This window comes from Indicator indicator, chromosome 4, assembly GCF_027791375.1.
Source record: "Indicator indicator isolate 239-I01 chromosome 4, UM_Iind_1.1, whole genome shotgun sequence".
Lineage (NCBI taxonomy): Eukaryota > Metazoa > Chordata > Aves > Piciformes > Indicatoridae > Indicator > Indicator indicator.
This window is the reverse complement of record NC_072013.1, coordinates 43,685,988-43,701,164: the sequence shown is the minus strand read 5'-3', so window position 1 is coordinate 43,701,164 and position 15,177 is coordinate 43,685,988. Positions and strand designations below refer to the sequence as shown.

The window sequence follows — 15,177 nt, the reverse complement described above, 5'->3', positions numbered from 1 at the left end:
AACCAGAAAGAAAGGATAGCTTTCTATGAAAATATGAACTGTTTTCTAATCTTTCTTCTCTAATGACTTCCACAGTTGCTGCAAAGCAGATGGTGTCATTACACAGAATACTACCCTGCACTCTTCCAGTGTTTTTCATCCAGGAATTTCAGAGTTGACTACCAAACTAGTTGTACATAATTAACGTTTCACACATGGATAAACTAAGGTACAGACAGAGGTGTAAGGCTAGTTCTGAAAGACCACAAGTCCCTGAAATTTCCCATAACTGGGGTTAAAAAAAGTCTTGCCAAAAGACAGCTGCAGTACTAAGATCACAGCTCTTCCATTCCTGGCTCTTATGCTTTGTCAACAATCCCAGGCTATATTACTCAGTGTCTAGTGATATCTAACAAAATCCCACAACAGCTAAAGACAACCATTCGAGTCCAAGACCTCTCCTGATCCTTTACATTAAATAATCTTCTTATACCGATTTTACTTAAAGGCAGAAAAAAATCCCACACCAAAACCAAAGCTCAGCTCTTACAATCTGTATTAAACTCAGACTGGCAAAGCAGTAAAAGTAGGAATTACTTGCTTAACAGTGGAGGAAGAATGAAAGAAAGCAAACAGGTTTGGTTCTTAGTATATTTTGACTGCTTTATGTGGATGAGTAAAACTGAAACATGCTTACTTCACATCAAAATTATATTAACATCAAGTAGCTGAGATGACATTATGCAAGCTAAGCATTAAGACAAAGTGGGAAAACTTAAGTATAATAAAGGCACCAAGTAGCAGAGCTTTTAACTTTGAGAATCACTATTTGTTCTCTCTATGCACTCAATAACAAAACCAAAACAAAATAAAAAAAAAATCACAGCCAGCAAGTTAATTCAAAGTAACTGACTGACTTGGTTTGCTTTTTTCCTTTCATTATCCAAATATTTCATTTTCATTAGAAAAAAAAATGTGCACTGTGTAACCTACCCAAGAAAAGACAGGGACTAACAAGTGATTTAGGTCACTAAGCTGCTTAAAACTCCTTCATCTATTGCTTTTCTGTCTGATTTATTCTCAGTTGCTTCAATGAAAATGGTCTAAATCATGCCAGTTTTAATAAGTCTGTATTAATTAAAAATGACATAACACTAAGGTTTCATAACACATTTACAGCAGTATATGCTTCTGGAACCCTGACAACTTTTTCTGTTCTTTCATGTAATGAGAGTTCTCCAAAACTATTTGAAATGAAACCAGCAAATTCATAGCAACATGGCAGCCAAAAAAGTGTAGCAGTGCAGCAAAACTTGTGGAAGGAAACTCAGGGGGGTGGGGGTGGGGTGGGAATTAATTGATGTATTTGATGTCTAAAAATCCACTTCCAATTATTTTTATATTTGCTTTCTATAGACCACAGTCAATCCTTTTAGTGTTTGTCAGCAAAAAAAAACCCCAAATGCTAAGATTTTTCACTCTTGCCAACTTTCAACAGCTACTGTGGTATAAATGCTACAAAACCAATGCTGTTCCACAGCCAGTTTTTCACATCTCAATAAGGTTGCTATGTGATATTACATATGCCACATGCATATGCTCTGAGATATAAGCATCATTGGAGGCAGCTCCCTGATCTGAATCAGTATATAAATCATCTCACGTTTAAGGAGATCAAGCTCACTGACCAACTACTTTGTCTAAGATGCTGCTGCCTCTTCCCTAGCTCATTCTGGAGGTATAATCAATTCAGGACAATAGTTTTCTGTAACTTAGTTTCTGCTGACATATGAGAAACAAGGAATTTTCTTGATTTTTAATGACTATTCCTAAAACTGTTCTGCATTTACTTTTTCTATGTCTAAATAATAATACACTTACATATGTGAAGACGAATATGCTTATGTAGCTACACTACATAAATAGAAAGCAAAGTTTGCAGGAAGATGACACTGAACCAGAAGTATGCTAACTTTTTCTCCCCTGATTTTGTAAACATTAGGACAATTACAGTCCTTTTCCAGATGTTTAAGGTGAACTACAGAATGTCTCAGCGACTATTCTACTTCTTTTACACGTTGCCCACTTGCGGTGTTGTCTGATTTAAGCTTGAATTAATGTGAATTGCCTGAGGGCATGTACACTATTCATTTTGCATGCATTTCTAAATCCCTTGTGAACTGAACTGAGTTTATATCACAGCTACAATGACAATGACTTCTTTGAAAGCCAAACATTTCTCCTCAATCTGTCTTTTTCCCCCCTCTCTTCTTTTTGGGGTGTTTGCAACATCTAAGTGTCAAGAAAGATGAACGCAAAAAAGGCAAGTTGTAGAGTATGGCATCTTGTCCCTGAGGAAAGATTTCTTCAGAAGTGATAGAATGCATACTGTCATCGATGGTGCCCAACTCAACCTGTTATCTTGGCGTCTAAGCCCTAATGAAACAGTTTGACCAACTAGTAAGCAGGCACAATGCCATCAAAGCATATGGCCATGAGTACACGCAGCCAAGGGACCATGTAGGAGAATCAAATATGTTTGCTGAGGGCATGAGTCCCAGTCTGAAACATCCAAACAGCTGTCTATCCTGAGGTTTACATGCCTGTGGTTAAAGGGATGAGACACAGCTAATCCAGATTTTGGCAAGATTAATTTAAAAAATATAAAAATTAGCTTTCTTGGCACAAAAGGCATTTTAGACTGTAGTCGTATACTGGTGTCTTCAGAATAATATAGCAGGTGAATTCCTGCTGGATGTTTTGGAATGAAACCATGTTGTGAAATATCCAAAGCTCTTCCACTGCTTTGCCTGCACACAGTTTTAAAGGAATGCAAGCCATTCTTTGGAAAGTTGATTAATTTAGTTTACTTCTTCCACTGTTACAACTAGAAAAGTATTTTAATGCTGCAATTCCATGTTACTAAGGGGAATCATTTCTTTATCAGAGCTAAAGTAGTACAAAAATGACACCTGTAGCCCTCTTTTTGCAGCAGGCTCTAAAGCATGAACTTTATAAAAAAGAAACAACTCATTGTCCAGATTAGAAAATAAAATAACATTCCAGTTTACAAACTATTTAACTATCAATATAACAACATGAATACTACTGAAATGCACATGGTTACTGAATTGGCCTTACAAAACTATTTTCAACATATGGAATTTCATATTTTAGTATTGCTTTGCAATACTTGGTGATTACAGGTATACAAACAAATTATTTTTGTTGTTTATAGCAAAGAGCAACACCTTTGAAAGTGCATTATGTTTACTGTTCACAGCAAGCAATAAAATATTCAAAAGTGATTACATAATTGAATAGCCTGAAACCATTTTTCTGAAGTAAAAAAGGTACCTCTCCTCTGACTGGAATCCATAGGCTAACGGGGTCTAAATATATTTGAAGATTTGGGAGTGAAGCTGAAGCCTCACTGAAAGTGAGTGTTAAAGGGTCATATATTGTAAATATGTTTTTATAGATATTTCACACTAAACCTCAGATAAGTTTTGTGCCAATGGGGAAAGAACATAAAATCTTCAAGACTGTTTATCTGAAATTACAAATAGTTAAAGTGGCTCTCACATTCCACTAGGCAACAAAACAGTAGATGCAAGGCTTCTCGCTACAGAATCTCAGAACATTAAAGTCTGAAAAATGTCAGTATGATTTAAAGCAGTGTTTTATAAGTCTGGTTAAGAATAAGATCTCGATATGATCATTATCCAGGTCTGAATTCCAATAATTATTCTGCAGTATAACCCCCCCACACACACCCACCAAAGCCAAACACACTTTTCAGCACCGAGCCAGCTACCTTTACCACCACATCATTCTGAACTGGTAGTATTCCAGTTTCCTACTGTGGTCTGTTAAATCATTTACATGTAAATGGAATTTTTATTTTCTTGCCATATGCCCTTTAAAAAATAGATATTCAGCAAAACACCTCCTTCTTTCTCTTTGCAGCAAATACAATTAATTGCACTTCAGGAAGTAAGCAAACTCTGTAATTTCCTAGGCACTAATGATAATAATATTCATGACTAAAATAACAAAACACAACCAAAGTTCAAGTTTTTCAAACCTTAGCCACACACACACAAGGAAGTTGCAGTAAATATCTTATTGTGGAAATGTTTCTTCTAAATGAAAACTTACTAGTATGTGTTGAAATCACCAAACATGGGGTCTGAAGTTGGGATTAAGAACCAAAATTCCTCATAACTAGCCTGGGTAGCACCCAACTGTACTAATCCTTGCTTAGAGTGGTGCAGAGCACAAAGAAATCCTGTGAAATTTAGACTAAGAGCATTTAAAGAAAAGTCAGCTACTTGTGATTCTTGGAAGAACCATGATCGTATTTTAGTCTAGGCTAAAACTATAAATTTCAGATTATGTTCAAAATTCAGCATCACAGGTGGTTCAGATATATGGCCACAGTACAGATTCATCCCTTCTAAATGTGCCTCCATTGCAAGGGTAAGTAAAAATTCATCAGAATTTATGCACAAAGCCGTAAGAATAATTTTCTTGCTCCAGTCTTCAATTGTCACAACTTCTTATGATACAAAAATAAAAAGCTATTCTAGTTCAGATAAAAATAAACAAAGTTTCTCACTTTTCCCTTCCCTGTTCACACTGGAATATGCAAGCAAGAATTCCCATATTCTGGCAGGCTCTCTTCACTCCCAAGCTCAAAAAAAACCCCACTCTTATACTTACTTGAAACTATTTCACACACAACAAAGTATCTCAAAAACAAGGATTCTAAGTGGAAGTCCCTTTAGTGCAAAAGAGCAGAAAATCACAAGCAAGTCCAATGGCTACCTGATGCAAAACTGTTTATTTGCAAAATGTTTTGGGAGTCCTAAACCAGAGCTTTTCAGAGGATGTCTAAAATATGTTTACAAACATCTTCTCAGCTCTTTCTTATCTGCATTGCTTATCACACAAAATTCTGCAATAAAATTTGGATAAAATAACAATTGGTGTTATAAATTCCTTTACAAGCTCCTGCAAACTCACTGTGGAGAATTTCACTAGACACTGAACATCAATAACAGTTATGTGGTAGGTCTGAAGAGCAGTTAGATTTTTTTTTTCTAATTGCTCTTTAGTTAGCAAGACTAGCAGTTTCTCTCACTAACTGACATAAAAATGGAAATAAGTACAGGAGAACAGTAAGTCCTAAACAGGCATAATTTAATGTTTTCACTAAAGGTAACACTCATTAGAATGCTCACAAAATCACAGAATTGTCAGGGTTGCAAAGGACCTCAAGAATCATCTAGTTCCAACCCCCCTGTCATGTGCAGGGACACATCTCACTAGATCAGGTTGCCCAGAGCCACATCCAGCCTGGCCTTAAAATCCTCCAGGGATGGGGCTTCTACCACCTCCCTGGGCAATCTGCTCCAGTGTCTCACTACCCTCATGGTGAAGAGCTTCCTAACATCCAATCTGAATCTGCCCATTTCTAGTTTTGCTCCATTCCCCCTAGTCCTATCATTAGCTGACACCCTAAAAAGTCCCTCCCCAGCTTTCTTGTAGGCACCCTCCAGATACTGGAAGGCCATAATAAGGTCTCCCTGGAGCCTTCTCTAGTCCCAACTGAACAATTCCAGCTCTCTCAGCCTGTCCTCATAGGATAGGAGCTCCAGCCCTCTGATCATCCTCATGGCCCTTCTCTGGACACATTCCAGCACATCCAGATCTTTCTTGTAATAAGGGCTCCGGAACTGGACACAGTACTCCAGGTGGGGTCTCACCAAAGTGATGTAGAGGGGCCACACTTCTCTTGATGCAGCCCAGGATACAATTTGCTTTCTGGGGTGCAAGTGCACACTGGTAGCTCATATTGAGCTTCTCATCCACAAGCATCCCCACAAGTCCTTTTCTTCAGGGCTGTGCTCAAACCTGTCACTGCCCAGCCTATATTGGTGCCTGGGATTGCCCCAACTTAAACACATATATTGAAATATTTTCAGAACTTTTCCAATCCTCTTTGTCTTGCATACACCTTCACCAATTATTCTTACACAATAAATAATGTATATATGGAGTCCTTCATGTTTTACACCACACTTCATAGGATAAGAGCCAGTCATAAGCCGATGTAGCTCAAACTGTGAAGTTAGCTTCCCCAGGGAGTCTCCAGTCTCTTCCAAGGGAGACATAAACAACCAAGATGAAAATGGGGTATGGGGAGACTTTCTGTCTTTTTCAGTTAGGACTGGGAAAATATGAAGCTATCTGTCCAAGTATTAAATTATTCTATACTGAGTATTAGAGATAATTGGTTTGTGTTTTGCTGAGTTCTAAGCGAAAATGAATCAGAAAGCAGGCTGCTCCTGGTGTTTGTAAAATCCTGTAACAACAGGAAAGAGAAAAGGCTCTGAGGTGAGTTTTAGAAAGATATAGACAATACAAATTGAACTTGCTTTCCACCAAACTCTGAAAAGTCAGGAGGAAGGGGCAAAGATATGCTAAACAGGACAATGGGTAACGGCTTTAAACTGAAAAAGGGTTGATTTAGATTAAAGGGAGAAATTATTCACTGTGAAGGTAGTGACGCACTGGAAAAGGTTGCCCAGAAAAGCAGTGTTTAAGGCCAGGCTGGACAGAGCATTGGACAACCTGATCTAGTGAAGTATGTCCCTGTCTGTGGCCACCTGGCAGGGGTTGGAACTAGACCATATATAAGATCCCTTCCAACACAAACTATTCTGTGAGTCTATGATTCTAAATACTGGAAGAACCAATGATGCATCTAAAGTGGGGGACATAACTACAAAGTAGAAAATCTCATGTGCTGTTCTTTTTAAGTGGGTGAGGAATCTTAGATTGAAGCTGGAGTACAGAAGGCCACTGAGGAGGAAGGAAAAGAACAGCTTCTAGAAGAAAAGAGGCCAAGCACAGCCATGCTCCTCAGACTTTCTGACATTTTGACAGTAGACAATTATGAATTTCACAAACCACAGAAAAGAAGCAGAAAATTGAAGCTACTGTGGAACCACAGGTAAAAGTTCCTTCAGTGGCTTTTCTGCAGGCAGACAAACAATCCCCTTCAGCATCAGCTTTCAATGCTATGCAAAATACTTGATTTCTCACCCAGGCAGTTCTTTATAGTATTTGCTTTGACTACTTCTGTCCAACTCTTAACTTGCAGTAATAGGAATGCAGAAAACACTCATCTGACAAGAATGAAAGAAAAAAACCCCATGAGACAGCCACTACCCAAATGGTTTCCTCCAGCATAGATTAACACAGTCTAATTTGCTGATCTTTTGCTTGCCTTCTATAACTTATTCATCTGCTGAGCTTTCCTCAGAGAAAAGAAGCAGTTTTGATATCTAGTGTTTCAGTGAAAGAAACAATTCATACAATTATCATAAAGGCAATGGATGTGTAGCATAATCTGAAACACAGTAGGTAATAAGGAGAGAAATTCCAGAAGCAGACTTGGACAGGACTTTAAATCCTCTATGACAAATAGGTACATAAGAAGCACAGTTACCCAGTTGTTCTGGGAATACACTTGAAGGTATTATGAAGTTTACACAAACAGTTACAGAAGGTTAAAGGTTGGAAGGGACCTCAAATGATCATCTAGTCCAACCCCCTCTGCCAGAGCAAGATTGCCTAGAGTAGGTCACACAGAAATACTTCCAGGTGGGTTTTGAACGTCTCCAGAGAAGGAGACTCCACAACCCCTCTGTGCAGCCTTTTGTTCTGTTCCAGTATTTTGTCACTTTGATAGTGAAAAAGTTTCTCCTTATGTTCACATGCAACCTCCTGTGCTCCCACTGCCCCTTGTCCTGTCATTGGACATGACTGAAAAGAGCCTGGCTCCATCCTCCTGACACTTGCCCTCCACATATTTATAAACATTAACAAGGTCACCTCTCAGTCTCCACTTCTCCAAGCTAGAGACCCAGCTCCCTCAGCCTTTTCCTGTAAGGGAGATGTTTCACACCTTTAATCATCTTTGTGGCTCTGTGCTAGACTTTTTCAAGCAGTTCCCTGAGGTTCTTCTTCAAGTGAAGGGCCCAGAACTGGACACAACATTCCAGATGTGGCCAGGACAGAGCAGAGTGGTATGAGAACCTCTCTGAACCTACTAACCACAGCTCTAATCCCAGGATACCATTGTCCTTGGTCACAAGGGCACATTGTTGGTTCCATGGTTATCCATCCACATGGTTCTCTCTCCTTTATACATGAAAAAAGATAGTAGTGATAGACTGCAGGTGTTTAGAACTTGGGAGGAGATTAAAAAAAAAAAAGGGGGGGGGAAGTAGAAGACAAAAAAAAAAGGATACCACTTTACAATCTAGGCACAGTTACTTCTTCCCTTTCTTCAATGCCTCGAGGAAGAGGCAGAGGAAAGAGCAAGCAGCTGAAGTTGTTCTTTGTAGGAAATCCAAAAACCTATTTTCTACCTACATTTCTCATGCACTGTCACAAATTCCCAGGTTAGCTTTGCTTTCAAGTAATACCAATTTCTCCTTTCCACCTTCAACAGTGACATAATAGCATAGCCTAACTCCCATCCCTGTTATTTTCTTGTTTTCTTCATTCCCTTTCCTATTCCCTGCCAAGTTTTGCCTCTCCTTTAGAGTGTTGCCATACATGGCATAAGTTTGCCACTGGGGCTGGAAGTATCAGCCACTCCTCTTTGACTTAGCACTGGCTAGGGTAGCAGGCTGTATGGCACTGTGCTCTCAGCCAAGCAGCAGGCAGTGCCTTTCTGCATCTCCTCTGTTCTCCTTCCAGTGCCTGACTTGTACACTTTCATTTTAAGCTGGGCACCACCCAAAATTTTCTACAGGCTTACCTCTTACTGAATTCCTTCTTTAGAACAAAATTCTCTAATGCCAAAAATGGCTTCTCACCAATTACAGAAGAAAGAAAAATATCACTTTCTGCACAAATGTCTGAGGTGTAAGCTTCATCACGAATCCTCCTGTTCCTTTATTCCACATTAGTTCATCTTTGCTCACCTCTCTATTTCTTTGTCCTGTTTCATGTTTTTATGATTCATCCCCTAGGCATTTCTACAGCCACTATAGCTTCTACAACTAATGTAACACTGTAGCACAATCTTAAACACACATGACATTGGGTTCATTTTTTTTCTGCATCATTCTCTACTTTGTCAGTCGTCTTTGGGAGATACAGAATCATAGAACGGTTTGGGATGGAAGGTACCTCCAAAGGTAATCTAGCCCAACCCCCCCTGCAGTCAGCAGAGACATCCTCCACTAGATCAGGTTGTCCAGAGCCCTGTTGAGCCTCACCTTGAATATCTCCAGGGATGGGGTGCCTCAACTACCTCCTGGGCAACCTGTTCCAGTGTTCCACCACCCTCATGGTAAAAAATTTGTTCCTAACATCCAGCCTACATCTACTCTTCTCTAGTTTGAAACCGTAGTGCCTCACCCTATCATGACAGGCCTTTGTAAACAGTCTCTCTTCATCCTTGTAGGCCCCCTTCAGGTACTGCAAGGTCACTATTAGGTCTCTCCAGAGCCTCCTCTTCTCCAGTGTGTCTGTGTTTCAGTCCTTGTCTAATACATAGCTAAACTCAGTCCTAAAAATCACAGTAATCAAATTAAGAGATATTTCCAAGTATGCATATGATGAAATCTGTACTGTCTTAGACTATTTATTGCATGGGAAATGTTCCCTGCTTCATCTAGCACTTGGAGCATCTTATGAATGCTTAAGTATTCTCACCATGAGAATGACCCATCTTAGGAAAGAAGCTTCACCTGCTCTCCATTACTTCACTTGAAGTTGTAAGTCTAATCTTTGGGGAAGGACTAAGAGCTGCAAGTCTGCATAGAGAACTTAGCCTTCTAACATGCAGCAACTGTGGCTGCTTTCAAATATCAGATTATTTTTATTTTTAATCCCTAAGGTAGCAAAGACTCTAGTCTTTGGTGGCTAATTCTTCTAAGGGTTTTGGTTATAACGATATTTGGACATCAGATCACTAGGAAGTAATCACAGAGATTATAAAACATAAGAAGCCTGAGCAAAAAAAAAAAAAGAAGAAGTTTGCAGAAAAATTGCCATTTCAGATTATGGAATTAGGTACACTACAGAAATGTACAAAAAGACATTGAAGCTATGAACGGCAAGTACAAAAAAGAACCTCATAATTAGCAATATTAATTTATGAATGAAAATTTTGCTTCTGCCATCACTCAATTACTGATAACTACAGAAATCAGAATCTCTAATATTTCATTAAGTTCTTTATCTGTATGAAATATTATAACATAACTCAATTTTTACATGGCAAGAAAAAATAAAAAAAAAACCAAACCCACCCTACAGATAAATCAGAAGAGTCTTGTAATAATAAAAAGGGTAGCTTTGAAAAACATTGCCTATTCAGACCATCAGATGATACTACTTAGGGTATATAATACTGAAAGGGCAATCTGATAATCACACTAGAAGCAATTTCAAACCATACTACTGCTGAAAAGTCAATTTAACTTTCCAGCTTTATAAGACTTTGTTATTGCTATTGTTAATTATTTCTCATTTAATGGGAAATTGGCAACAAGGTCCCCAACTGTCATTTTAAATCTGCAATAATATCATGTGAAGCTTTTCGTCCTTATTCCCAAGTCCTGGATTATCAGAGCTAAATGGCAGCTCCAGCATTACAAAAGCTCAGGGGCAGGTACTGTTACACAAATTGCCAATTCAATTAACAGTGTGTAAATGCTCCACTGGCAGGCTGAGGGAAGGACAGCCATTTTGGCAAGTGTCATTCCTAATTTATCAAACTGTCAAACCTTCCGCTCAGGTGCCTGCGGTCACTGTCTGCCTCTTAATGCTAAGTTGTAAAGCTGCAGGAACCATTCTTGTAGCTTGACAAGGCACAATACTCAAAACTGATTTTAAAATCAAATGTACAGTTGTCTTAATTATTCTCAGTATAAATGATGTTTTAATTACAAAATCAGAGTGGGAATATTCAAACAAGATCCAAGATTACATGTATATACAAGGAGGCAGGTAGATCAAAGCCTGTCTTCAGAGGTAGCTATTCAATCTTCAACCAGTACAGTTTGTGACTACCTCCCTCTCTCTAAACTGTTATCTTTTTTGGTCTTTAGTCTGACTCTGCTCTTGGTTTTTACCAAAACACTGTGTCTGTGTTAATGCCTTTCAGGGGAAAACCCCTGTGGCAGGACTCCTGCATCAACAGATTGATTTCATTTCCACAAGCCTTGCTCCTTCCTTCCTCAGACATGACCAGTTCCTTCATTCAGGATTTTTTTTTTTTTTTAAAGTCTGTTCAGTAATAAAAACAGGTTATGAACCTCATCTCCAGAAAAGAAAAGCTACATAACTTCACACTTGAAGGCTCTCCCTCATTCTTTATTCCTTGAGGTTTTTTCCTGTGCCAATAGAAGCTGCACACAGAAACTACTGCATATGCAGATCAGAGCCCCTGCAGTGAATACATGCACTGTGCAGTACACTGGTGCCTGCAGGATAGTGGCTGAACAGTATCCCCATTATGTACTTTGGGGGGTGGGGATGTTACATCAGTGCATCTGTAAATGTTTGCTTTTGGGTTGAATACTTGCCGAGTGTGAGCCATGGAGTGTTTCACTTAAATCAAGTTTAAATTGACCTGACCATTTTAAAGCAGAGAAAATAGAAGTAAGAATGTAAAACACAGGAAAATTGTCCTTTTAGTGTCTTGTGTGACTTCTGTAAAAATGAACAAAATTCACAGCACAATAGCAGCAGAAAAAGCTCAGACTGGATAAAACGAATGTGTTCTATAATCTGTCTGCAGGCATCATGGGCCAGCAGGAGATGCTCCAGAGAAAAAGAAATTCAAGATTAAATACTTCTGTGGTAGACAACATCAACTATAGTTTTCTATTTACAATAATTAAGTTCTTAAGTGAAAATCAGCATGTATTTTTATCTTCCATAACGATCAATTTTATTTTTTGCCTCTGAGCTCATTTGCTGCAGTTGTTATTATCACAGCATTAAGAATCCAAGTAGTTGTGTTTTTTATGTAAGACAGCAGTTGTAGCCTTGGACTCAATACTACCATGTCACTGCAAGTTCCTACAGCTAACCATGCAGGTATCCAGAAAGCAATACAAATCCATTGTTCTATCATTTTTAGAAAGCAGATTAATTCTTTTTAGAATTAACAAATAATTCTTACAACAGGAATGGTAAAAAAGCACTCAATTTAGTATTGCCAATATTGTTTTTTTCATCCAGATGATGGTAAGTGTGAATGAGGAAAGTAGCCTGGAGCACAGGGCTACTAGAAGTGAAACATTGCTGTGTAGAAATAATAAGAAATTCCATACTTTGGTACAAACCATTTGAATGGAACTTGACTTCTAAAGCTTTTAAAGACTGGCCCTAAATCAAGGCGAAATTGTGTATAGAGCTCTGCTAAGTATCTAAGACTGTGAGCTTCAACCACTGTTCCACAGAATGATATGGACCATCTTGTCCTGTTGCAGCCATATCCATGACAAGACAGACCTCTAACTGGTTCCTGTGCACATACATCACGAAAAAGCAGCAAGTGTTTGGGAGTCATCAGGTTTCCATTACTTAAATCACTTTGATTAATTTCACAAGAGCACACAATTAGACCAGATTTTTAGACTAAATTAGGGGACTAAAATTAGAGAATAGGAATCCAACTAAGCTTCAGAAACACATGAATGCCTTGAAAATCCTAACTTCTGACATTCTCCTCTGACCTTCCTTGAAATCAAGTTGTCCCTAGCTAATATTATGGTTACATCACTTACCATTCTGCTAGCACTTTGGTGTAAATCTAACTCTCTTGGCATAACACCTTATTCAGTCTGATAGCACGCATACCTCTTTTGAACTTGAAAACGTGAGAAAGAAGAGGTGGGAGGGGGGAAGGGAAGAAGAAAATATCTTACATCAGCAAAATAAAACAGCTGCTCCCAGGGCTATACATTGGAAACTTTATAACCTCTATAGATTTTGAGTAACAGTTCAGGAAATGATATGTGATAGTTGAGGGGAAAAGGCTGCAGTACTGCACATGAAGCACCAAATGTGACCTAAAGAAATATCAGAGTAAATAAAATATCATCAGGTGACAGATTATAGACATACTATAGAGAGTTTCAGACTGAAATCTATGATAGCTATTTCAGTTTGCAAGAACTGAGGAAATACCTGGATGCAGAAAACATTACAGAGAGAAAAAAAAAATTGAACTGTTTCAAAAAAGTCAGGAACTTTTCCTAGTCCTCTGTAAATCCTAACCCTGTGGGCCAAAATAAACAGCCCACAAAGCATAAGTGATTCCGAGAAGTTAATTAGACATAAAGCTAGGTGAAAACAAACACCACCACTACCCCACCCCACCCCAGTTAATATTTTGGTATCTATGATATGATTCCAATTGAATTTTACTTTCAGTATATCTATGTAGGCAGTGCTGAGATTCAATAAACCAGCTAGATGGGGCATTAGCTTGAATTGTGCAAGAAGCTGAGTATCAATCCATATGATAATCAGGGGACTCAAATGATAGATTGTTTCTAGACCTGAGTTTCTTTAGTCAAGAATATTTTGCAGAAGACGAGAACGAGTACTTAGTGAGAAAAATCCCATAGAGATAATAATTCATATGTATTGAATCTGATCTCTGTGCATTACAAGACTTTACTGCTGCATCAAGACAAGCCTCCTCCATAAGAAAACAATACACTGTACTGAAAAACACCTCAGCCACTGTAGGATGATATGAAAGCCCACATACAGAAATGCCAGCTAAGGGTGTGGAATCTGTAGGCACTGTGAGACTCCAAACATAATATACTACTACTCTGAAAACAGAAGTTCAACAGCAAGTGTTACCCAAAGACCACAGTGTTTGTATTGCCTACTAGTGCCAAACAGCCCTAACCCAGAGAGTGCATCTATATAGCAGCTCTATACTGATAAGCTACCCAAGCTAGTTTCCAAGCTTCAAGAGTTTTCTGTTTGAGAGCAGTCTAACCAAGATCTGCAGAGGAGCTCTCTATATACTCCTGTCCAAAAATAAGTTGAAAGTCCAGTGTAGACATACTCTGCTTCCTTCCCTACAGTCTGTGTAGGGGCACAAAGGAAAAGCAGATGAAAGAAACATGATGGGAGCTCTCCTGGGACACCTATGGAATTTGAAGCAACTGTTCAAACAATGAAACTTTGGCCTGGTGGTAACTTCACAGTGGTAACCACCACAAACTACACTAAGATAAAGTAAGAATATGTTCAGAAACACCATGTGAGAGCAATAAATTCAACAAGATATTTAAATGCCTATTTTCTTTAAAGGCTGCTGGTCTGCCTGGCAGACTCTCAGGAAGTACTGTACCCAAATTAACATGGCTGTGTCTAAGAAACTGAACTCGATGCCCGCAGGTTCTCTGAAAACATGCCTCGTGCTTGTGGCAACTTTGGGACTGACAAGATAGAACAGAATATTCACCTTGGTAACCTGGATCCCATCCTTTGGCAACTCAAGATCCTTCAGATAGAAAATTTTCAGAGCAGGGAATGGTAGTGATGCTCCAGACATAGGACTCCAGATTACCCTAGATTCTAAAAGTTAGAGATTATTTTATGCTTTAAATCATTAACCATGTTCAAATTCCTGTCCTGCAGTTTTGGAAATAATTAGTGATACTTATGTATTGGTTCTTAGTAACAGGGTTTTAGCATAGGAAACCTTTAATACATTTTGTGACAGAAGTGTAAAAAAATAAAATATTGTAGATGTGTTACTTAACTTGCTTGTTGAATGCTTGAGTAAAATGAAAATCTTAGGGAAGGCATGTCTCAGTTTTTCCTGTGAAGCAATGATTCAGAGAGCTAAGCATACAATCACAGTATGTCAGAGGTTGGAAGGGACCTCAAGAGATTATCGAGTCCAACCCCCCTGCCAGAGCAGAGCAATGTGTTTGGAAAAGTCGTAGGGAAAAGAAAAGCACTAGATAATAAGATCCAGTGTTCTTCAGTGCTGTTGTCTTCATTTCTCCTGCACATATACAGCTGTCATCACTTTCAAACTGCTGAAAAAGGAAACCTCACCAGCCTAGCCACATCCAGACTCTGCTTCAAAACCTCACCAACCTACCCACATCTGGCCTCTGCTTC

At 38.7% G+C, this 15,177-nt stretch overlaps 1 protein-coding gene across 5 annotated transcripts in view; it reads right to left on the bottom strand.

Moving 5' to 3' along the window:
• NPAS3 (neuronal PAS domain protein 3) overlaps positions 1-15,177 on the bottom strand; it is a 644,607-nt gene that overhangs the window by 367,269 nt on the left and 262,161 nt on the right. The window lies entirely within an intron of this gene.